The sequence below is a fragment of the Neovison vison genome, chromosome 4 (assembly GCF_020171115.1).
Source record: "Neovison vison isolate M4711 chromosome 4, ASM_NN_V1, whole genome shotgun sequence".
NCBI classification, from domain to species: Eukaryota; Metazoa; Chordata; class Mammalia; order Carnivora; family Mustelidae; genus Neogale; species Neogale vison.
The window spans coordinates 71,527,419-71,550,901 of NC_058094.1; the positions used below are offsets into that span (position 1 = coordinate 71,527,419).

A 23,483-nucleotide genomic window follows, 5' to 3' on the forward strand; every position below is an offset into this window, starting at 1 on the left:
TGCCTGATAGGTTGTATTCCATTGTATATGTCCTTTAGACCAAGAGTCTGATTCAAATATGGTTGTTGATAAGACTTGAGTGGATTATGTTTGTGTAGAAAGACAGATGTATTTCCCACCTTGTTCCTTCTGTCCCCAAATCCATTTAATATGCAGAGCTCTTTTTTTTTTTTTCTAAGATTTTATTTATTTGTTAGAGAGAGAGCACACAAGCAGGAGAGCATCACACAGAGGGAGAAGATGACTTCCCCACCGAGCAGGGAGCTGGATGTTGTACTTGATCCCAGACCCTGGGACTATAACCTGAGCCGAAGGCGGATGCTTAACTGGCTGAGCCACCGAAGTGTCCCATATGCAGAGTTCTTCTATGTTTAAAATTATTCTTGCACTGTAAAGATATAGAACACAAATGCCAGATAATCACGGTTTATTTGGAGGACTGAAGAATGGAAAACTAGCTCCTAGAACACAGGACTCAGTGGTAAGGCCAGAAGGTTAGGAGCAGACTGCCTGGGAGGCAGGGAAGGTGCCCAGGAAACGTCAATCCAAGAGCAGAGAGGAAGACTATGAAGTGTGGGGCCAGATTAGGCTAATGATGGGGAGAAGGACCTTGGCAATGAGGATGTGATTGCCGGCTATCTCTGCCATGTCGTAGTATTCCCTGGGTCAACTGCACAGGTTTTGCTCGGTGTGAATGGCTAAGCATTTGTGTCCTCATCTCCCTTACTTCTCCTGGGCCATCCTGAAGAAGCTCTGGGCTGAGTCAGGTAGGACAATTGCCGCAGACTTGGCTACAATTGTGGTCACAATATTCTTAGGTGAAATGATTACATTTCTAGATATTACACTAAAGCAGCCTCTCTTTAAAATGATGCTTCATTCCCATCCTGGGTTCTAAAGATATTTTGCAAGCCTCTTCCTGATCCAAAAAGAACAATTTGGGAAATATTTTTGTTCCCATCAAAAAAGTTATATGACATTATCATTTTTTCCTTCCAAAAATCACCCGTGGTGAACAATACCCATCTTCTTTTCATACCGTGAGGTAGACGACAATTATTATAACAGATTTTCCTCCATTACCCATATTAGTGGTAATACCCCTAAAGTTAAACAATAAAGAGGTGCTGAGATAAACAATTCAGGGAACAAAACAAAACAAAACAACAACAACAAAAAATAAATTAAAAGTGCAAAAAAAAAAAAACCCACAAAAAAACCAATTCACAATTTTTTTAGTTCTGTGCCTTCAGTGTTAGTAACTACCCAGCCATAATCCCAGAGAAATAACCTGTCATCTCTAGGGAGTGGGAAAGGAGTCAATAGAGAATGGGAGGAGAGGGGATTCACAATAACCCTTGATAATATACTGTCCCATATTTCCTATTCAAAGCTCTCACCCAGAATTAAACTAAAAACCCACTGAAGGAAAGATAAGTCTAACAGTGTTTGCATAGCACAGGAAATCAATACATACTTTTCATACCAAAATTTAAATTAATTCACCTCTTTTTAAAGGCCTACCAAAATCAGACGAGATCGGGCGCGTTCAGGGTGGTATGGCCGTAGATAAGGCCTACCAAAATCAAATAAGAGAGAAACCCAAGCTATAATTTAATCCAAGTGGAAGTATCCGACTTTTTTAAACCAACAAAAAGAGCATTTCAGAAGGAGGCTTGTTACTAATTATATTTTGCTGACATATGCCAATTATATTCAGCAATATTGTTCTCCCAGCCTGTTGGGTCAAGTAACAGCCTGAGAGAACAATGATGCTGAATTAACAATTGCAGTGAAAGCTTTCAAGAATCTCTTACTCAATTAGATGCTGACAAATTTACCTGTAAGTCATAAAAATTTTATGAAATTTAAGTAGTTTCATAAAGTGCATGTACTTCACACAGTTAACACAATAGCTCTGAGATATGGAGTCCATTTTTATATATTTATAATGTTCCTTTCTTACATTTAAGTGACTGAGTAATTATGTATTTTTTAGCCATTTTATCACATAATGTATATATTAAGTTGTCTCTGCAAGTCATTTGAAACTAATATAGAAAATGTATTTAGATGATTCAATGGTCTTCCAGTGATGTCCAACTGTTTTTATGGTTACGAACAAGTCACTTAACCTTTAACAGTCCAGTGCTAATAGATACCGAAGCAAAGATTAATCACAAATACCAAAATTAGGTCAAAAGATAGATGCTTTTAAACATTCACAACTCATGGAAATAAAAGTCTTATTGCGATATTAGAAATAAACACTACCATATGCATTACAGTCTCATTAAGAACACAGTTTGCCTAAATGTATGACAGAATTATTTTTCATTAAATTATTATTTCAGGAAAAAAGGAGAATGTTTCCAAAGCCATTGTACAGATAGAAAAATAGAGGTACAAAGCTAGGATAGCATGATGGAAATATCACACTGAAAGTCTCATACAGACTGAAATGGGCCCCAAGAATTTCTTTAGACTCTGTATTGATCACACCCTTTCAGTGAGAAGGTTAAAGATTACTCAAACTTTGAGAAACACTTAGTGACAAAAATCTTGAAGAATATACTACTGGGATTTTATTAGCTTTTACAACCTATTCTTTTGATTGATTTGAATAATCCAAGTATATATGTGTGCACACACACACTCAAACACACACACACAAACATATAAATGACAAACTCCTTGAAAAGAAGAACTGTATTTATCTTCCTTTAAGTTACAGATAGCAAAAAATATATCATCTCTAATTGAGCAAGCTTTACTAACTCTACGTGAAAATGATGCTGGCAAACTTACAGGTCTTCAGCCTATAGGCTGACTTGACTTAACATGGTAACTATTTTGAGCAGAAAAGAGTCTGACCTTCCTTAAATTTTATCTTGTAATTATTTTTGTTTAATTTATTTTGTCTTATTATCAAAATTGGCCCCCTTTCCAATAATTTTCACATAGTATAAGAGATTATGTTTCTGGAACTCCTGGGTGGCTCAGTGGGTTAAGCCTCTGCCTTCAGCTCAGGTCATGATCTCAGGGTCTTGGGATGGAGCCCCACATTGGGCTCTCTGCTCAGTGGGGAGCCTGTTTCCCCCTCTCTCTGCCTGCCTCTCTGCCTACTTGTGATCTCTTTCCCTCTGTCAAATAAATTTTAAAAATCTTTTTAAAAAAAGATATTATGTTCCCAACAAGAATTATTAGAATAATATTATATATAAAGTCTTCAGAGTAGCATGGGCTTCCTTTCTAAAGTGTTCTTGGGCTGTACCAGAAGGAACTGAATAATTTAAGAGGAAGTTTGGGTAAATCCAAGATAGCGATATTGTTTCCCTTTAAAATAAGCATATCTGTATACCCACCCCCCCAGCCAGTCTTATAAGCCCTTGTAAGTTTTACTTTCAGTTTTAAAAAATATTTATGTATATATATATACACACACATATGTGTGTGTGTGTGTGTGTGTGTGTGTGGTGTGTGTGTGTGTGTGTGTGTGTGAGTCAAGATCAACAGATTTTCTTTCTATAACTATTTCTCAAAACACAGATTCTGGTTCCTGGTTCAGAAGTCAATTAGAACATTTATGTGGGTTGTGGGCACCTTACACTTAGTCTCATTTACATGATCTCTTTGCACTCTGTGAGGTGGGAATGGCTTATGGAGACTTTACTTGATTTTGCATATTGACCTTGACCACTGAGGTTTTAGAAAAATGCTTCTTGTTTGTGCAAGGCAGCCATTGTTCCAGCAGTTCTTCCTTTCAGCCTGAGAAGGCTTAAGGTCATGAGATATGGCCCCTTCTTTGACCCAATATCTTTGTTTGGTTTTTTCTCTTGAAATGATCTTGTGCTGACGTCCATATTTGCACTATCATTCATTCTTTTTTTTTTTTGCTTTTTCTTCTCTCATTTCCTCCCTCTTCCCCTAACTTGCACATACACGCGCATGCATACGCACACAGAGGAAAATCTATATGTGTCAGACATTCAGCAAGGGAAAGACAAAGGCACTGAGTTAATTACCCATCATTTACTGCTGCTGAGAAGAGCAGATGGCAGCAGACGATATGTAAATGGCAAGGGGCAGTGAATTATTCGATTTTTTTAGATTAATCGTCGATGACAAAGGAAGTGATTACAGGCTGTGACATTTATACAAATGTATAAAGTACATCACACTAAAAAATAGAGCTTAATATTATTATGAGGATGTCAGGCATATGAACACTATTGTCACAATACAAAGCAACAAATTTTACAATAACCCAAGAATATGTTCTCCTTTTACCTTAAAACTTTAGGGAGTCCTAGACTTTGAAAAAAAAAGGAACTCAAGTCTGAGAATTATGAAATATTCAAACCCCCGCCCCCGGCCTACCCAAACTAAACAAGTACAAAATACAAGGAATGCACTACACAGTAGAATAATATTTATTGGAACATGAAACAAAACCGTATTGTTTGCTCACAACAGATCTGGTGCCATATCAGTGAGTAGACTGTAAAACAGAAAAGGTGCTAATAAAATACAAGCTAGAAATAGAAATTAAAATTAAAGGTGATGTTTGGCTGTGGCCCATTTATGTGGTGTGGAGGAAGAACAAATTAAAAAAGAAAAAAAAAAAAAGGGACTGTGTCCTGTTATATCAAAATACTACCCTATCAGACGCACAGAGAGAAAAATCTCCCAATAATTTTCAAGGTCAAAATGCAGAAATTTCTGGCCAAGTTTCTCTTCTAAGTAATATATACATATGTATAAACATGAGCCCAAGAAGGCGCGCGTGCGCCCGCGCGCGCGCACACACACACACTACTGCCTCTTTGCAAGAGGGAAGCGTACATAGTAGCCCGTACTTTCTGTTGCTTCAATAATTAATTGGTACACGAACAAATCAGATGCTCTCCTCTGCAGATCAGAGAAACTGCCCCATCATCGAAATGTTTTCAATCACCCTGTTATTAAATCTATACGGCGCTAATATCATTGAAAACGGAGGAAACCATCGAGCCACCCATTTGTTCCCTGAAAGCATTCGGGTCAATGTGGTGCTGAGGCTGCCCCTTTGGATGAGTGCTTGTTCCAAATCTCGACATGAGAAAGGGGGAGAGTTTGGGGCACATTTATTTATACTCTTCAGAAATACTTTCAAAACAGGCAAGGCAAAACATCACCAAAATTACCGCTGAGTACTTCACCATTATGCATTCTTTGTTGACAATAGGGCCACTGGTGCCTGTGAGTGTGTGTGTGTGCGTGTGAGAGAGAGAGAGAAAGAGGAAGAGAGAGAGAGGGAGAGAGAGCGGGGGGTGGGGGAGAGAGAGGGGGAGAGAGGGAAAATGAGGGGAAGGGAGAGAGAATCATCCGAGGATGATGGGGTGGGAGCCGGGTTGGGGGAGGGCGATTATTAGTCAGCAGCAGCCGCACTAGATAGACCATTTAAGTCTGCCAATCCATTCTGAATGAACGTGGGTTCAGGAATAAAGTGCAGGCAGAACCAATCTGCCCTGAAGAAAAGAAAAGCATAAAATATTGCACAAAGAAAGGAGAATTTTCAGGGTGGCTTTCATAGCAACCCAAACCGGCAGGTGTGCAAAGCAAACCATTAGTTGTGCGTTCAGGTTTTAGAAAAATTATTGTTTTCTGTTATTTTTTTTTTCACGTAACCATACAAAGCCATACTCGCAGATGCAGATAATGCGGATTTATGCCTTGCTGTAAACACAATGGGGTACACGGCTTTACTACTTCCTTATTTAGTTTTACCTGTATGTACATGTTACTGACATTATATAAAGTATGCTTAAATATAGGTGGTTGTTACCTTTAGTTGAAACTAAACTTATAATGTGGCCACCTTACCCTTCCTCAGCATTTCAAAAGTATTTTGAGATGATCATCTTTTAAATAAAGAGACTGAAATTGTAGTGAAAGTTATATACCACCTGGAAAAGTTATGTAAATACCTAGACCCCATGACAAAAAAGGACAATTATTTTGGCAAAAATTCTAGATGCGCTCACTCCATGCTCACTCTGTCCTCTCCACTTTCAAGGCAGAGTGCCTACGATGTTAAGTTGATTCTTGACAAGTAAAAATAAAAAAAACCAAATAATTCTCCTTACATGTGAACAGGAAAATATTCTGGAAGAATTTATATGTTAGAAAGAAATCTGAAAATACAGGTAAAACCTTAAATATTAAAATAGCACCCCTATGAAGCCAAACTTGTTTGCTGCTATTGAATCTTTATTAGGAAATCTCTTGAAAGTCGTCACTTATGCTCCTGACAGTCTCATTTTAAACAAAACAAAGCAAAAATTAGAAAACACATTTATCCATAGTGAAAACTGTATCAAAATGCTTGAAATGCTTTTAAAATGCTTGAAATAACAATAAGTAATTGGGGTTGAGTCTTCTTTGGATTTTATTAGAAGTCTCTCTTCCCCAATTCATAGGGGGGAAAAAATGGAAATATAATTGCTAACCAAACTCTTCTATATGAACAATTAGGTTGCAATTGTATTTATTCTGTTTTAATGAAATGTTTTATAAATAAAAAACATGAGAAATGTTTTTACAGACAATCAAACCAAATATTATTTGCTTGATAACAGATTGTTTTTCAAAATAAATAAGGTTTTTTTTAAATTAATGTTATCCAATCAAAGTATCATACATAACAAAATCTTAGCAGTTTCAAAGCCATTATAGTAAAAATAACTATATGCCTTTTGAAGAAATGTAGCTTATACACAAAGAATGTATTAATAGAGTATTATATAAGAACATATATATATAATAATTCATTATACATAGTTAATATACTAATGGTTTACCCAGAATATTAAATTATAATCTGCATGTATATTCAACTCTTAGAAAGAAATATTTTGGTAGTAAATATAGGCATTTCTTAAGATTCTAGTATTTCTAAATGACATTTAGAGAATATTTTAAAACAGCAATTTGGGAATTTGAGGTAAATATATTTTTTAAAATGTATCCAAACTTCAAAATTATTTACTTAAATTGAATATTAGTTCACCATCAAAGCACCCCTACACCGAATGAAATAAACATTATCAAAGACACGTAATAGGATGAGTTAAAATTTTTAAAAACTGTCTGCTCATAGAACATAATAAGCCTATGAGTTCTGAAGAACACTGAAGGAGATCAGACAAAAATAAAAAATTCTGTAAAATCAGAAGACAAAGATCTGCAGTCCAAAAGTAATTTGTTTTAGTTTATTCTTTGCTTTACTTTAACGCATATCTTATAAGCTTCTCCAGCCTGAAAATAGAATAAAAAGCTAGGCCTAACATGTAAAAGTAGACTGCATAGTATGCCTAAGTAAAGAAATATATTTCCCGAGAGCTTTTTTTTATGCCTTTGTTCTTCACCTTTCCAAACAGTATCACTTGTTTTTATAAAACATTTTAGTAACATTTTGCATTTTGTGCGCATACAAACACATATTTTGTGTATTAAATATTTACAATGCATTTTACGTACATAATACATCTCCTTACACCAACACTAAATTATTTGACAACAGCAAAGATAAAATATCTCCAAAGAGAGAATGAATGCAATAACTCCTTTTTTCTTTTAAAATGTAACCGAATGAGGTAATATTAATAGTATTTCAAGCATGGAATATCTCTAATTTGCCTACTTTCTTATTTAGAGATGGTAAAATGTATTTTGCCTTTTGAAAAGAACATCGATTCGAAGAATTATGAAATTCTGCCTTGTAAGAGTAGACCTTACATTTAATCTTTGGATGATTCTTCCAGTTCAACTCAACTGACTCCATTTTTATCAGTTCTATTTTTAAGGATAATACAGAATTTACTATAGCAACCTAAACCTAAGTAGTTTTCTCTTACTTTCTTTCTTGCTCTAAATCAAACCCATAGAGCCCTCTATTGGAAGGATTTCAGATTGCATGGTGTTGCTTTGCTTTGGAGCCCAGGAAATGTTTCGAAGGCTAACCTTTTTTTATTTTATGCTAACAATTTTTTATTTTAGGAGACATAGGACACGAGTTTACGTGGGGCTTCCCATCACAACAAAAGCGATTTTCTGCCAAAATAGTAAAATACATAAACACAAGATACCTTTACTCCGGAAACTCCAATCTGGGCTGCATTAGTTCGGGGAACGATGCTAAACTAGTGGATTCTACAGCACTGCAGTCATCACCCAGTAAAACACTTGGATGCTGTTTTCATCAAAAGGAATACAGGCATCCTTTGGTTTAGCCTGTAGGAACGATCTAGAGACAAAAGATACACCCATTTGACAAGTAATCATTTAAACAGGTTCTAGGAGCTTTTAAAGTATCGAAATATTTATGCATTCATTTTTAACAATATTTTCCTATATTTAAAAAGGATGCAATCTAGAGAGAAGATTCCTGAACTTTTAGGAATTATTATTATTTTGTTTAAATAGGAAGCTTTTTGTTCAGCACATTTTGATTATCAAATTGAGGAAGGGTGTTGGTATACCAGGCACCACCTGTCCTGGACAGCCCTGGGCTCCTCTGTGTGGCAAACCTCCCTCTGGGTCTCTTGTAGGTTTCTTCAACTTATCCGGACTCCCATTTGGTTTCAATAGTGGCCGCCGGTCTCTTATCACTTCCCACCATCCTTCTGATTGCTACCCTGAACTTCATCCTCATCTCCTGAGAACTATCCTTGCTAATCCAACACAGCCCTGCTTCCTCTATTGGGAGCACGACACATTTAACTTCATCTCTTATAAAAATCAGTGTTGCTTTACATGCTAATGGAATGACTTTCATGGATAACGTGGCTGACTTCTTGCCTGGGTCAAGAAGCATCCCAGTTGGTATCGAGTAACTAATTTTTTAATGCATTGTCTTCGTGATATTTCCCTCAATGCATGTGGCAGATGGCCAGAGTTGAAGACCCTAAGAACCTAAAAGGTTACCCAACAATTTATAGAATTCTCAATATTATGAAAATGCATATGTTAATCATATTTTTGGCAAATTTTGGTGACTCATCCATCTTAAGGGGAAAAAAAATTATATGCACAGCAGCCTGTCTTCTCCCAAAGACCCTTAGCTTATATAATATGGATTATTAAAAAAAAAAAAAGGCAAACTACTTCATCTCCAAAAAAGGCTTTTTGCTAGCTCCAGGCAAAGGGCACTAGGTCTATTTTTTGAAAGACTCAATTATCCCAAATTATTTAAGAAGGTATCAGAAAGTAGGCTTTAGAAACCTTCTCTACATGAAAGGAAATGCTGATCTTCTTACCCCTAAGCCAAACGGAAGCTTTTCTCTAATACTTATCTGAGCATACCTAGTCTGCAATAAAGCTAACTTAAAAGTTTATATAATACATATCTGTTTTATATATATATATATATATATATATATATATATATATATTAGGGTGTGAAAAAGAAACACAAGCCAGGGGCACAAAACCTAGGTGGTCATGAAAGTAAGCAATGGCCCGTAAGTTGAAATTTGGGAAGAATTCGGAATGAGCTAAGAAAAAATCAAGACCACTACTCTGCTTATCCTTCTTGCTTTAGCTTTCATGGGAATCTACATGGAGTAACTCTCGTGAGCATTTGCTACAGGCACTTACGTACATTATCTCATTCTGTAGAGGGAAAGAGAATAAGAGGATTCAACATCAGTAAATACGGGTAACACCAATCCACGGTTTTGAGACAATTAAATTGGGGTGAAGAAGGTCAAAAGTGTTGAACAGTGTTTCAAAAATACCTCCAAAACTAATCTACAGAATTAGAAATGGGATTTGGAGGGGAAGGCCGGTTTTCCAAACTCGAATTCATTTGCATGGTTCTCGAGAATTGTCTTTAGTGACTGCAAGATAAGGATTTGAGCTAGGCAGAGAACGGTACTCACAATTTCTAACCAAATGAAGGAGCAAAATCTTCAACCAAAATGAAACTCAAAGATTTGTTTATATCCGTCAGATGCTTCTGGCCACCTGGTCTCAAATTCCTGAGCTCCAAGCACAGCAACTGGGAAAGGTGTGTTTCCCTGGTGAGCAGATTCACCCCTGCCGTCTCCTGGGTGATGAGAAGCGCATGTCCATGGCCAGCATTCAGCACAGGCAAGCCCCTGCGGCAATGAGACCGGCATCAGCATCTTCCCACACGTGGCTATCACCGTGATCTAGAGCTCATATTCTGAACTGATGGACCTAGATTATTCCTGTAGGATGAGTCTCCACAAGATCTGCATGCATTTTTGACTGATTAGGTTTCCTTGGTTGACTTTTAGCTTAAGAATCAAATAGAGACGCATTTCTGTCATTTGCATCTTTGCACCTGAACGTCCTCCTTTCAAGAAACAACACTGCCTTTGGAAGATAAAGTAAGCAGTTAAAGAATAACGTCTTGTCTCTTCGGGGACACACATTAAGTGTTTCTATGTGAGAAAGCATCACATGCTAAAAACAATTTGCCTAAGGCCACCCCAAACTTCTGATACTGAGGAGCAAAGACTGCTTATTGATGGCTAAAATAAGAGTCACCAGGACTTATTTAAAAAAAAAAAAAAAAAAAAGGGTGATTGCCAAGCCTGCGTACCTAGTGTCCTTGCTAAAATGTTTTGAAAATAAAATCTCAATTGGCCATAGGGTCAGAACATCTGATGTTAATATTTACCTGTCTTTGCACCAGGGGATAAAGGTGAGCACTTGGATTATTATATCCAATGTATATCCAGGATTATGCAAATATATATTTTAATTTCTTACTTAATCAATGGAAAAAGAAAGACTTTCGCCCACATACGTATTTTCAGAATCTTCTAAAATCAGTTTCAAGATTAGAAGAGTTCCCTGAATCCCTTCTCTTTCAGTGAAAATATTTAGTAAAATTGCTTGAGCACATAACCAAACCATCAACAAGATGTATAATACTATTATTTTCAACAGGCTAAATTTTAGCAAATTAGATCAAATTTTATAAATTTGATAAAAAGCAAAAAACCAATTTTGCAAACTGTCTTAAAATCATAACTTTAGGAGCGCCTGCGTGGCTCAGTGGGTTAAGCCTCTGCGTTCGGCTCAGGTCATGGTCTCAGGGTCCTGGGACCGAGCCCCGCATCCAGCTCTCTGCTTAGCAGGGAGCCTGCTTCCCTTCCTCTCTCTCTCTCTGCCTGCCTCTCTGCCTACTTGTGATCTCTGTCTGTCAAATAAATAAATAAAATCTTTAAAAAAAAATCATAACTTTAGAATTTTCTTTATCCAAAACAAAAAAAAGCAAAACAAACAAACAAAAAACACCTAAAAATTTGTTTTCTTCTACTGAGAGAGTGAAAAGGCATTCAATATGGAAACCTAATTTTACATGGCAACCAGATAAATCTCTAAAAATGAATAAAAAATATGTGCTAGTATTTTCTAAGTTGGTCTATAGAAATATCCAAGAGAGCATTACAATTTAAACTACCTCCTTGTCTTCATGGACTCTTAAACAAAACAAAGCAGTAGTGTTCCAGGAAACATTCTCATCACTAACAGTCACAGAGAATTCTAGAAAGACCTGGGGATGATCCCCTTCACCAATGATATATGAGGGGCTGTTGATGCCAGCTCTCTGTGGGTTGTATTTAATAGTCCTTGGAGCCTGGATTGATGTTAATTAGAAATATCTCCATGTTAAGCACTAAACTTTGATCCAGCATCCTCACATTCCATCGTTTTCTAAATTTCAGGAAAAAAACCAAATACACCTTTGACTGTTAAGATATTAAGAGAACTAAATGTATGTACACGAAAGCAAGGGTTTAAGGTGGGGCAGAATACACAAGGTTCAATCTTCCTGCCTCTCTCCCCAAGCCATTCTGGCATTTTATCAGCTTTATCTCTGTTAAAATGCTTTATGTATCCATTCACTTCTCTCTTTAAAATCTTCAGTGATGTGAGGTCAAGGGCAGGATCCTTGGCTTGGCGTTTAACACTGGATTGCCAGATAAAATGTGGGATGCCTAGATAAATTTGAATTTCAGATAAATCACAAACTTTTTTTTTAAGTGTGTGGTATTTGGGACATAGACCAAAAAAAATATATTTGTTGTCTATCTGAAATTCACATTTAACTGGGCATCCTAAATTTGTATTTGCTAAATCTGGCACAGACCACGATCCCAACACTTCTTGTCAGCTGATTTTCCCACCGTTGCAGAACCAACTCTAAGCTCCAGCCAAAATAGGAACGCTCTGTTCCCCACATACCTGCACTTCCCCGTGCTGTTTGTTCCGTGTTGTTTCTGCCCATCATGCCCTCCTCCGTCCTATTAAAACTCAACTCATCTTGGAGACCCAGTTCAGACTGTATCATTCCCACAAAATCTGACTTGATTATTCAAGAGTGAATTCTTACAATGCACCGTCTTTCCCGTTAATTCAGCAGTTCTCTCTACCTTGTGGTTTTTCTCCCATTATTACATTTCAAACTTCACTTAAACCCTGGATTAGGTCTTAACTTTTCTCACACTTAGGCTCAAACACCCAAATAGTTCAGAAGCTCCATGAAGCGGGGCAGCTGTTTCTCTTGTATATTTGCATACTGACCCCGGAACGTTACCTTGAGCAGAGTATGATTTGAGGAAGAGAAACAGAGGTGAATACTGAGGCTGGGAGGGGCTTATTATGGACTAGAAGTTGCACATGTTATCATAATTCATCCTTAGGACAGACTGGTATCAACTTCCCTTTGAAGAAACCAAGGCTAGCGTAAGGGTTAAGCATCCTGCCTCAGGCAACGGTAAGAGGTAGCATTTGAACCCATGTCTGCCTCCTGAGTCAACGCCCGCACCATTGTTTACGTTGATGCTGTGTCATTTGCTGCTGCTGCTCCGGCTGCCAGCACTAAGTTTGCAGCGCTGGTTTGGAAGGCTCAGGAAATGAAAAATCTAAGCAGGCAAGCTGAGGTCAAGGAGGCGACTAAGGAACATTGTAGGAAGCACAGATTGCAGCTGGGGCAGACTCTGCCATCCTGGGAAAAGCCGGAACAGCTGGGGCAGCAGAAGAGAAAAGCCCACTGCATGGGGTGAAGAAAATTAAATGGAACAGAAGCAGAGCTGACTCCACATTTGCTGGTAACTGAATGTTTGCAAGCAAACAGCGGTACGGAGCCAGCCCGGGCAGAGAGGCTAGTCCCATGCTCTCTCCCTGTCGGCTGAAACCCTTGGGGTCTTGCTGCAGAACAGGGTTGCTTGCAGAAAGCAGGAAAGGAAAGAAGCAGCAGGCGAAAGCCCAAAGTTGAATTCCCAGCAGAAGTTAGGCATTTATGCGCAGTAATTGCCTGTAGGTCAGTAGATTCTTAAAAAGCATGAAAGCTCCCTAAAGGTCAGTGCACATTTTTTAAAAATTTCAGTGCACATTTGTGCACCATTGCATGCTTTGCTATTTTTTCAGCTCCAAGCTCAGCAAGGGAGAAATGTGGTGATTCTAGGGTCTGGGAGCCTCACCCTGCCCTCTGGAAAATACCATCTATGAGATATACCATCACCCTTATCTCGGAAGGCTTATCTAGTGATAAATTTCATTTCTGCCTCCCCACTGCTCAGAGGCCTCTTCAGTCGACCTGAGTGAGATAAGAACAGAGGAGCTGGATTCTCTCCCTCTTGCTTTTGTGAATTTCTGACAGGGAGCGCTAGCATTTTAACATATTTTGTGTAGTTAAATGTGAATCACTTGGAAGAAGAACATTCCAGAGAACATTCACCTGCCCACTTAATAGCCTCAGTAGCTAAAACTGAAAGCAAACTGTGGTTGTCAGGATAAGCAACGATTCCCCCACAATGCCAAAGACATTATTATAAACTCGGGATCAATAGACATTACAAAGCGGTGTTGCTTTTATTTTCAGCCTTAACCTTTGAGAAAACCAAGGCTTCAGAATATCGAGTTGGATCAGTGCATTGGTGATTGCAGACACAGATACAATTAAGGCATACAATTAGGGTGCAGCCAAACAATTATAAATCTTCTTTGTAAGGTGCCTTAGTTTCCTATCCTGTGTGGATTCTCTTCACAAATAAAGCATCTCGTCGTACAGACCTAATTTTTCTTAATGTTCACCAAAGGGCATTTGCAGTTCCAGTTACAGGATGCTCCATGTAACATATGGAAAAACTAAAGTCAGATAGTTTATAAACCCTAGATGTTGATTAACCTATCAGCGGGCTAGCCAAGATGAGTGGCCAAAATGGAGTTAAATGTATGGGGTATAATAGATGTCGAAAAATGTAAAATCGGTGAAATCTCAACTGAGTGGACAGCCCTCTGTGACTAACAGAAGCTTGAGGAGCTAGAGACCCCTGTTTCACTGTGATGTTGTAATATCCCCACTGAGGACCCCTGGATTTCTGAAACACCGAAGATCTGGAGCACTTTCCTTCTAAGGCTGTGTTTCTGCCCACTTGTCCCTATTCAGATGGCCCAAAGGTTCAGACGGGGGTGGGGGGTAGGGGGGATGGACACAGGGTATTTTGGAAGTAGGACAAACGGAATAGTAGTTACAGGAAGCTGAGCTTCTCCGATAAAGCTCCAGTTTGTTATCTGTTTTAGAAGCAAGACAAATCCCTCAGACATCTCAAGGGCATTCAGGTCTACTGAAATACGAAATCTTGCTAATAAGTGACAGCAACCAGCCGACCACACTGGCTGGCGAGCAGCCCCCAGAAGTGAAGTGATTCTCTTTGAGCTGAACTGTGAGTCAGGTGTTCTCTTGCTTTCTCATCCTCTCTCTCTCCTCTCTCTCCTTTTCTTTCTCCGCCCCCTTCCTCCCTCTCTTCACTGCTAGCACACACACCCCTACACACACACACACACACACACACACACACACATTCTCTCTTTCTCTCTCTCTCTCTCGGGTGTACACACTGCTACAGTCAGGTCTATGATAGAATCTAAGATCCAGAGAAATTCATTCTTTTGCTTCTTCGAGGTCAACGTATGCCCATGTATGATAAACATCTAATATATATATATATATATATATATATATAATATATATATATAATATATATATATATCTGCAAGACGAGGAGGCAAGAAGGCCTAGAGAAGCCCCTAGTGACTTCATATGCTATCTTCATAGACGTGAAGAGGGTAAAAGTAGGGCCTTTAAGTAAAGATGAAAGGCAGCAGCTCAGCTCATCTTAAAGAAGAGAAGGTTAAGAGGTGACCTGATTACTCATCCCAAGGACACAAAGGGCATTCTTATGAAAGCGATGGTGATTGATTGCTCTCCATATTGGCAGAGGACCTGGCAGGGCGAAATACGCCTAAAGATAGAGCCCAGTTAAACGTAAAGAAAAAACGTGTTCAACTTCACGTTGATCAAATGCAGAAATGGCTGGCAGTGGGTGTAGAGAGTGTGTTCCTGGAGCTCTGCAGAAAAAAAGAAGCCTTTATCTTCCCAGTGTCTAAAATTACACCTGCCTGAAAGAACCTGCCCAGTGACCCCCGATCACTAATTCTAGAGGAATGGTAAGGAGATGAGAATGGGCTGCGGAAATTAAATACTATGAGAAATTACATCGGAAGGCATGTGGCATTTAGCATATATGGGGTACTCATTTCACGAGAGCAAAACCAATCCTGGGAGTGAGATCCACTCTGTCACCCGCCTGCCTTATCCGCTGCATTGGACACAGCTTTTCACTCCCTCCTTGAAGTCTGTCCCTTTCTTGGCCCCAGAATACCGCCATCTTGGTCCTTCTTCTTACTGGTTCCTCCTTTTCAGCCCAGCCTCTTAGGCGGATAGACTCAGACTCAGTTCTTGGACACTTTCTCCTCTCTGACTGTACCCACCCCATAGCTGCTCTCATCCAGCTCTGTGTCTTTAAATACCACTTCCATTTTGAAGACTGCCAAATTTGTATCTCCAGCTAAACTTCTCCCTAACTCCTATAATCCAACTGCTTACTCTCTACTTCCACTTGGACCTATAATAGAGATCTAATAAAATCAAGCTCCCAGTTTCCATACCTATCACTAAATTTTACCCTCCTGGTTCTTGGCCATTCTTTATGGTGGTTGTTTTTGTTTCTTTGTTTCTTTCTTTTTCAAGTTTTTATTTAAATTCTAGTTGTGAACATAGAGTGCAATATTGGTTTCAGGAGTAGAATTCAGTGATTCATCACTTACATACAATACCTAGTGCTCATCACGACAAGTGCCCTCTTTAATCTCCATCAACCATCCAGGGCACCCGCTACCCACCTGCCTCCATCAACCCTCAGTTTGTTTTCTATTGTTAAAAGTCTCTTATGGTTTGCTTCCCTCTCCTTTTTTTTTTTTTTTCTCTTCCTTCCCATAGGTTCATCTGGGTTTTTTTTTTTCCTTAAATTCATATGACTGAAATCACGTGTTATTTGTCTTTCCCTTACTGACTTATTTTGTTAGCGTCGTACACTCTAGCTCCATCCAGATTGTTGCAAATGGCAAGATTTCATTATTTTTGATGGCTGGGTAATATTCCACATCTTCTTTATCCATTCATCAGCAGATGGAGGTTTGGGCTCTCTCCATAGTTTGGCTATGGTTGATAATGCTGCTAGAAACATCTGGGTGCACATATCCTTTTGAAGCAGTACTTTTGTAGCCTTTCTTCCATCTCTTTAAATGGCAACTCCCCATTCTTCCAGATGCTCAGGCCCAAGATCATGGAGTCTTTTTTATGTCTTCTCCCTTCTCCACCTACAACCAACCCATAGCAAATTCTGCCAGGCATATTCTCAAAAGATGTGCATATTTAACCCTTTCCACTGCTACCATCATGCTTCCAACAACAATCATCTCTTCCCTCAGGTATCGCCACATTGTCCCAATTCAGGTTTCTGCTTCCACTTTTGCCATCATACGCAGCACAGGTGACCCTTGAATGATGTGTTAGGTCATGTGGTTCTTCTGGTCAAATTTTGCATCGGCTTTCAATTCATTCAGGTGAAAGCCGAAGTCTTTATTATATTTGCTGTGGCTCCGAAGGACATAGTAGGTTGGGCCTCAATGACCTCACTCACCTTCAGCCTTGTCAGCCTCCTTACTAGTCCTCGATCCTGCCAAGCATGCTCTCATCTCAGAGTCTTTGTGCCTTCCTGGAAATTTCATATCTGCCCTTTGCACATGCTGCACTTCTTCCCTTTGTATCCCTGATCAAAGAACACCATAATTGTGAGACCCTCCCTGACCAACCATTAAAAAATGGTAACCAACCCCCCAGACCTGTACCAGCGTTTCCTCTTCCCCTTGCTCTACTTAGTTATTTATTCTGTTTGGAATGACCGTATCATTTTCCAGCCAAAGAGATATTTATGCTGCTGAAAGGAGGTACTATTTAAAATCTTTTTAAAATTGAAGTATAATTAACATATAACATTCAGGGTGTAGGATTCAGTGTATTATATACTGCAAAATGATTACCACAGTAAATCCAGTTACCACCCATCACTTACAGAGTTATATGACGTTATTTTTCTTAGGAGGAGAACTTTCAAGATCTACTCTCTTAGCAACTTTCCAGTAGGCAATACCGTATTATTGACTATAGTTTCCATGTTGTCCTTTACATCCTCATGACTTATTTATTTTATAAATGGGAGTTTGTACCTCTTGATCATTTGTACCCACTTACACATACCCCTCGCCCACCCTTCTGGCAACCACCAATCTTTACTCAGTGTCGATGAGTTTTGTTTTGTTTTGTTTGAAAGGAGGCACTATTAACGACTACTGCAGGTGACACACAAACCAGGAGTTGTCCAGGCAAACCAGAATATACGGCCCGTAGTATTTATGCATTCACCTGTTTGTTGTTTGACTCTCTGCTTTGGAGCATACCCTCTGAGAAGTCAGAAACTTTTTGTTCATGATTATGTCTAAAGTAGGTGCTGAATAATTTATTGATTGAATAGATGGCTATATGAATAAATATTTCCAATACTGAATTGAGCCTATCAAAACTGGTAGATATACCAATAATAACAACAATTTTAGCTAAAATTTTGGAATGCTTACCAAGTATGTGCCACCAACCATAATGACTACTGTCTGTGCATTCTCACTGAATACTCACAGCCATTCTTTGAACCCCACATCACACACTGAAGGAGGACACTCAGAGAGGTTAAGGGTCAGCCCCTGTTCACACAGAGAGGAAGTGCTAGGGTGCACTTGACACGCAGCTCTCTCCTTCTCTTGCATGACCTGGTGACCAATCTCTCTGCCTATAGTCTGTCTCAAATCCATACTTCCTTCTGTCCTTAGACATGTCTTCCCAACACACACACCCCTTCTGTATCTTTCCATTGCATTCCAAAAGAAGCCCATCCTCTTCCACCTGGCACTCAAAGCTCCCCCTGCCCCGTCTCCGCCAAGATAGAGTGAGCCCCACCTGCCTTGTGCACCTCATCTCATGCTACTCCACCTCCCAGCTCCTCCCACCCTGTCTGAGAACCCCCAGGTCCCCGTGGCAGCTGCAACTCTTGTCTTTCTCACTGTTCCCCGGACAGGGCTGGTTTCTCAGCCTCATTCTTCTGCTAAAGCTCCTCCCCATCTTTCCTGTAGCTGTCAAAGTCTGACCCCATTCCATCCTATTCGTCCCATAATATTTCCCAAATCCCCCTGGTTAATGTCAAGTTCTCTCTCTCCCAGATCTGAGAATGCTTAGTTAAACTCATTCATTGTTTATTCCAATATGCCTTATTGAAGCAATTCCGGTGTAGTTGTTAGAGATTCGCGAAGACAGGAGCCGTGCCTAATTCCTCACTGTATCCGAGCAGGGCCTAGCAGAGTGCTTGGCTCAGAGGAGGAGCTCAAACGGTATTGATTTTGCTGGATGTGCTGTGCGTGGATTGTTTAAGAAGCAGTTGGAAATGCAGAGCTGAAGCTCAAGATAGAAATTGCAAAACATTCACGTGTAAATGAAAAATACATGTGTAAGTGAAAATGAAAATTTTAAGAAAACAAGTGACGAGTGAGAAGCCCAAAGAAATGCCACATTTAAGGTAGACGTATATGAAGCAGGAGTAATTTTTAAGAGTGATGTGCTATTCATAATCTTATATAATATGTAAATATATACAATATTACAGAGAATTGAATGAATAAATTGCATAATGATAGAAATCTCTTCCCTTTTCCTGGTATACCTGCGACTGATTTCTTGGCCTTGATCATTTGGTTTCCCTGCAGAGTTAGATTTCAGAGCAGACCCCATGAGGCATCAGAATGCATATGTAAGAACTGTGTATGCTATTATATATATTTCTACACCAAAGACTTTCGGGGAGAAAGTACATACTTGCTGAAGGGAGATCATTGCTTTAAGCTACTGTTTCAGATTTGCTTGACCCACAGACTAATTTTGGACAGAGTAGAAAGGCTGGGTTGAAAATCAATTAAAAATGAAAATTTAAATACATTCAAAATGCAGCCCCACACCAAATAAATTGAGTTCTGTGGTATATTAGTGGTCACTGACACAACATGTCTCATTACATACAGGACTGGGATAAGTCCTAAAAATCTTGCAAGTGAACACATCGCGTTTGTCGCCTATTTGCAGATCACACCTCAGAATAACCTTCATATTTTGGAAAACAGGCCACACAAATCTCCATTACGCCAGGACACTAAGACAAAAATTTCAAGGATGATAAACCACTTTTAGCCTGACTTGCACCCATCCCGAAGCTATAAATTACTTCAAAGGGAATTATATCACTGAGTTCGTCTGTCCTCCTCCAAGGTTGCCGTGGAAGGTATTGTCCCACTGATCAAGCCTCGGTTTAGAGGGAGAAATGTGTGTGTGAGACCAGGTTGCTAAAAGGTATGTTCAGGTACAAGCGGCCTTCTCGCCATTATCATCACAAGCACAGCCGGTGGTTTTCTGGTGTTTCTATGAAGACCCCATAGCCTGCCTTTTGTTCTATGCGCTCTTTCATTAGGGAGCGTGTGGCAGCATTTCCCAGGTGTGTCGCCTGTACAAAGGGCATTCATTCCAGCGCTGCCCAGGCATTAAAGATAAAGGACCCAAATTACAGTCGGAGCTGTGTTCGTGGATAAATGAGGCAGGGAAAAGATGATTTTACTGTGCTTCTTGGGTAATCCTACCATTAATTCCTGAGATGCTCATACAGAAGTTTTCTCCAAGAGCGAAATAGATCATTGTGTTTCTATGCCTTGAGAGACAATGAGTAGCCCCATGAAAGTTCTGCCTCCTCTGTATATAGGAGAGCCCTTTAAGATGCTAATTTCCCAAGCTAATGCAGCAGTGATGCTTCTTAGAAATGTAACTATCTGGTGGGTGTTATGCGGTAGGATGATCTACACTTTCCCAGACTGAAACATTCACTATAGTTCTTCCATCCCACAGCCTGGAGAGTAAGAGAGGCAAATTAACAAAAGCCAGCCTGGAGTCAAAGCTTCCTTGGTTCATGCACTGTTTGGAATACTTTGTATTTATTAACACACTGAGATCTCATTCAGCTCTTATTTCCCATTTTACCATTTACCAGCTCTTATTTCCCATTTTCCCATTTTCTTCTTCTACCTTCTTAGAAGAAGATGAAACTGAGGTGCATCCCAACTATGTGAATGACTCAGGATTGCCTAGGGAATGGTAGCACTGAGATTTAAAATGCAGGTAGGAGCCCCTGGGTCAGTTGATTCAGCATCCAACTCTTGGTTTTGGCTCAGGTCTTCATCTCACAGTGGTGGGATCGATCCTTGCATGGGGTTCCACACTCAGTGTGGAATCTGCTTAAGATTCTCGCTCTGTGCCTCCCCATGCTCTGTCTGTCTGTCTCTCTTTCTCCCCAATAAATAAATAAATCTTTGAAAAAAGTACAAAGTAAAAGTAAAAAAGTAAAATTCTGCTCTGGAATCTACCTCCTTAGCAATTATACTCTGAAGATACTAGGTCTCCTTACTTAATAAAGTTTCAGTTAAGAACCAGTATATTAATCTATGATAATAGCTATCGTTCCTTCCTTTAATAACCCATTTTAGCCCTCCCCCTTCTTATGAGGTTATTTGAACTCTCACCTGGATCTATAGTGAGGTAGCCCGATAGTTCTAAAACCTATTTCACTTTCAAAAAGGTGAAAGGACGCAAAATTTGCCAGCAATTTTCCAGATTATAGGACAATGGGTGGTAAAGGTACAGGAACAGGAGAAAAAACAGATATTAATCTTTATTGAGTGACTCTACAGATTTCAGTAAGATGTTCAAGGCTGTATTAGTTCCAGAGGGCTGCCATAACAAAGTACCAGTCTGGGAGGCTTCCACAGCCGAAATGCACTGTCTCAGAGTTTTGGAAGCTATGAGTCTGAAATCCACGTGTCAGCAGAATTGGTTCCTCCACAGGGCTGAAACGGTAGGATCTGTTCCTGGCTTCTCTCCTTGACTTGAAGATGGCCAACTGTCCCTGTGTGCCTTCATATCCAAATTTTCCCTTTTATAAGGACACTAGTCCTACAGGATCAGGGCCCACCCCAATGGCCTCATTTTAGCTGCATTACCTCTGTAAAGATCCAATCTTCAAATAAGGTCATATTATGTGGTTCTGGAGGCTAGACTCCAATATACCAATGTGAAGTGGCACTATTCAGCCCACAGCGAAGTCCACAGAGCATTAGAGGTAAGGCTGGGTTTCTAATTCAGATTTATCTGATGCCAGGAGACGTTCTGTTCCTTGTCACACTACTCTGTATTCTCTGTATTTACAGATCCATCAAGTAACTTTCAGCACCAATTTCTGGGGCCCTCAGTAATTCACATGAAACTCTAAACTGGTAAAAATATCTCTGAAACTAGACATTTTTAATTTCTGTCTCTTCAGCATCCCTTCTCTCCCACTGGAAATAGCATCCTGGTACTTTCCATTGGAGAACTGATCTTCTTCCCTCGTGTGTCCTGGTTGGCTGCAAATCTTGCTCCTTCTCCCTCACCTAGACACAGGGTGGACTCAGGAGCTCGCAACAAACACCTCTTGATCCTTAATTTTCCAGAGTTAATATTTCTCTCCACCCCCTGCTTGCCCACAGCCGCCACAGAGATAAGCCTGAAATTTGATACTTAGAGCACCGTACACAAAAGCCAAGGGAAGAGACTGAAAGATGGAAAAGCAGAACGGACCAGCATATATAGACAGGCTGAGGTCAGAAGCTCCTTCTGGTTCTGGTTTATTTACCCTGAGACTAGATCCACTCCAGCTTGAGCATGGGTGGGTTATATACTTAAATTAATGATCCTTTCTTTCTTTTTTTTTTTTATTCTCAAGATAGTTTAAAGAATATTTCATTCACTTGCTACCAATAGTGGTTGGAAGTGAATAAATCCTGAGTCTCATGTTTGTACGTTCAATTGCAGCACAGAATTTATAATGTGTGGGGTACCGGGATAAGAAGAAACATTTCAGAAGTAGAATGCATATAGTCCTATTTCAGAAACTATTTTAAGTGTTTGAAAAGGTCATAAACTCTGTTTTCCATTTGCACCATAATCACTTTGACTTATAATTTCACACAGTAACCCCTAGAACAAACTATCAAGATGGTTAATTCATTTTAAGATGAAAAAGTGAAAATGAATAAAAGTAAATATGTGGCCTTCTATCAAACTGCTGTTACTAATGGATACGTTTTTCATCTTATCATTATAAATCATCTTTTAGACCAGAGATCCAAACCATTCTATATAACATTTTAAATTAAACTATATTGTATTCTCTGGAATAAAGAAAAAAATTTCAGAACACGTTGCTAAATACGATAAAACAACTGTTCATTACATAAGCATCTTTATTACCTAGTCATATTTTTCTACTTTAATCTTGACCTTATTTACCAGACCCAGGCTTTATAGATTAATTGTATAATCTATATCTTAGCAAGTAAAATCAACAATATTTTCTAGAGGAATACCATCTTCCTCGAAATGAAAAGAAAACCAATGGCTAACTTTCAAAAAATTGAAAAGATTTCAGGTAAGAAATTTTATCTCTTCAATACAAAAGACACTTCAAATCATATGAAATGTGATGCATCTTCTTCCAGGAGTATTCCTCCTGCCAATGTCATATAAAGAAAAAGTTATCAAATAATAGGTGCATACTACTTGCAAAATATTGTAAAAATATTTCACCTACTTTGAAGCAGCATATATTCTAATGGGTGAGAGAAGAATAAGACATAAAGGACAAAGATCATTTTACCTTTTTTTTTTTTATACTCCTACACCTGTGTCCACTGTTGGTGCTCAAAAACTACTTAGCCCCAGTGGCTACACTCACATAATGGATTGTCCTTAACAGAAACATATTTTAAAGGGCTATGGAATAAAAAACTCATAGACACATCAGTGAAGATACAGATAGAGATATAGTCTAAAGCTGTAGACACAGGCAGAAATACTGACATTCATAGAAATACATAGA

The 23,483-nt window shown here is 39.0% G+C and overlaps 1 long non-coding RNA gene across 1 annotated transcript in view; it reads right to left on the reverse strand.

The window, feature by feature from the left end:
• Positions 1-299: 299 nt before the first annotated feature.
• The window catches only part of LOC122904562, an 87,227-nt gene continuing 64,043 nt past the window's right edge, over positions 300-23,483 (reverse strand). Inside the window, exons 2-4 of the long non-coding RNA XR_006384228.1 lie at positions 9,924-10,142; positions 8,130-8,287; positions 300-388 (exon numbers count right to left, since the gene is read on the reverse strand). This is a non-coding gene — a long non-coding RNA (uncharacterized LOC122904562). The remainder of the gene's footprint in view (positions 389-8,129; positions 8,288-9,923; positions 10,143-23,483) is intronic.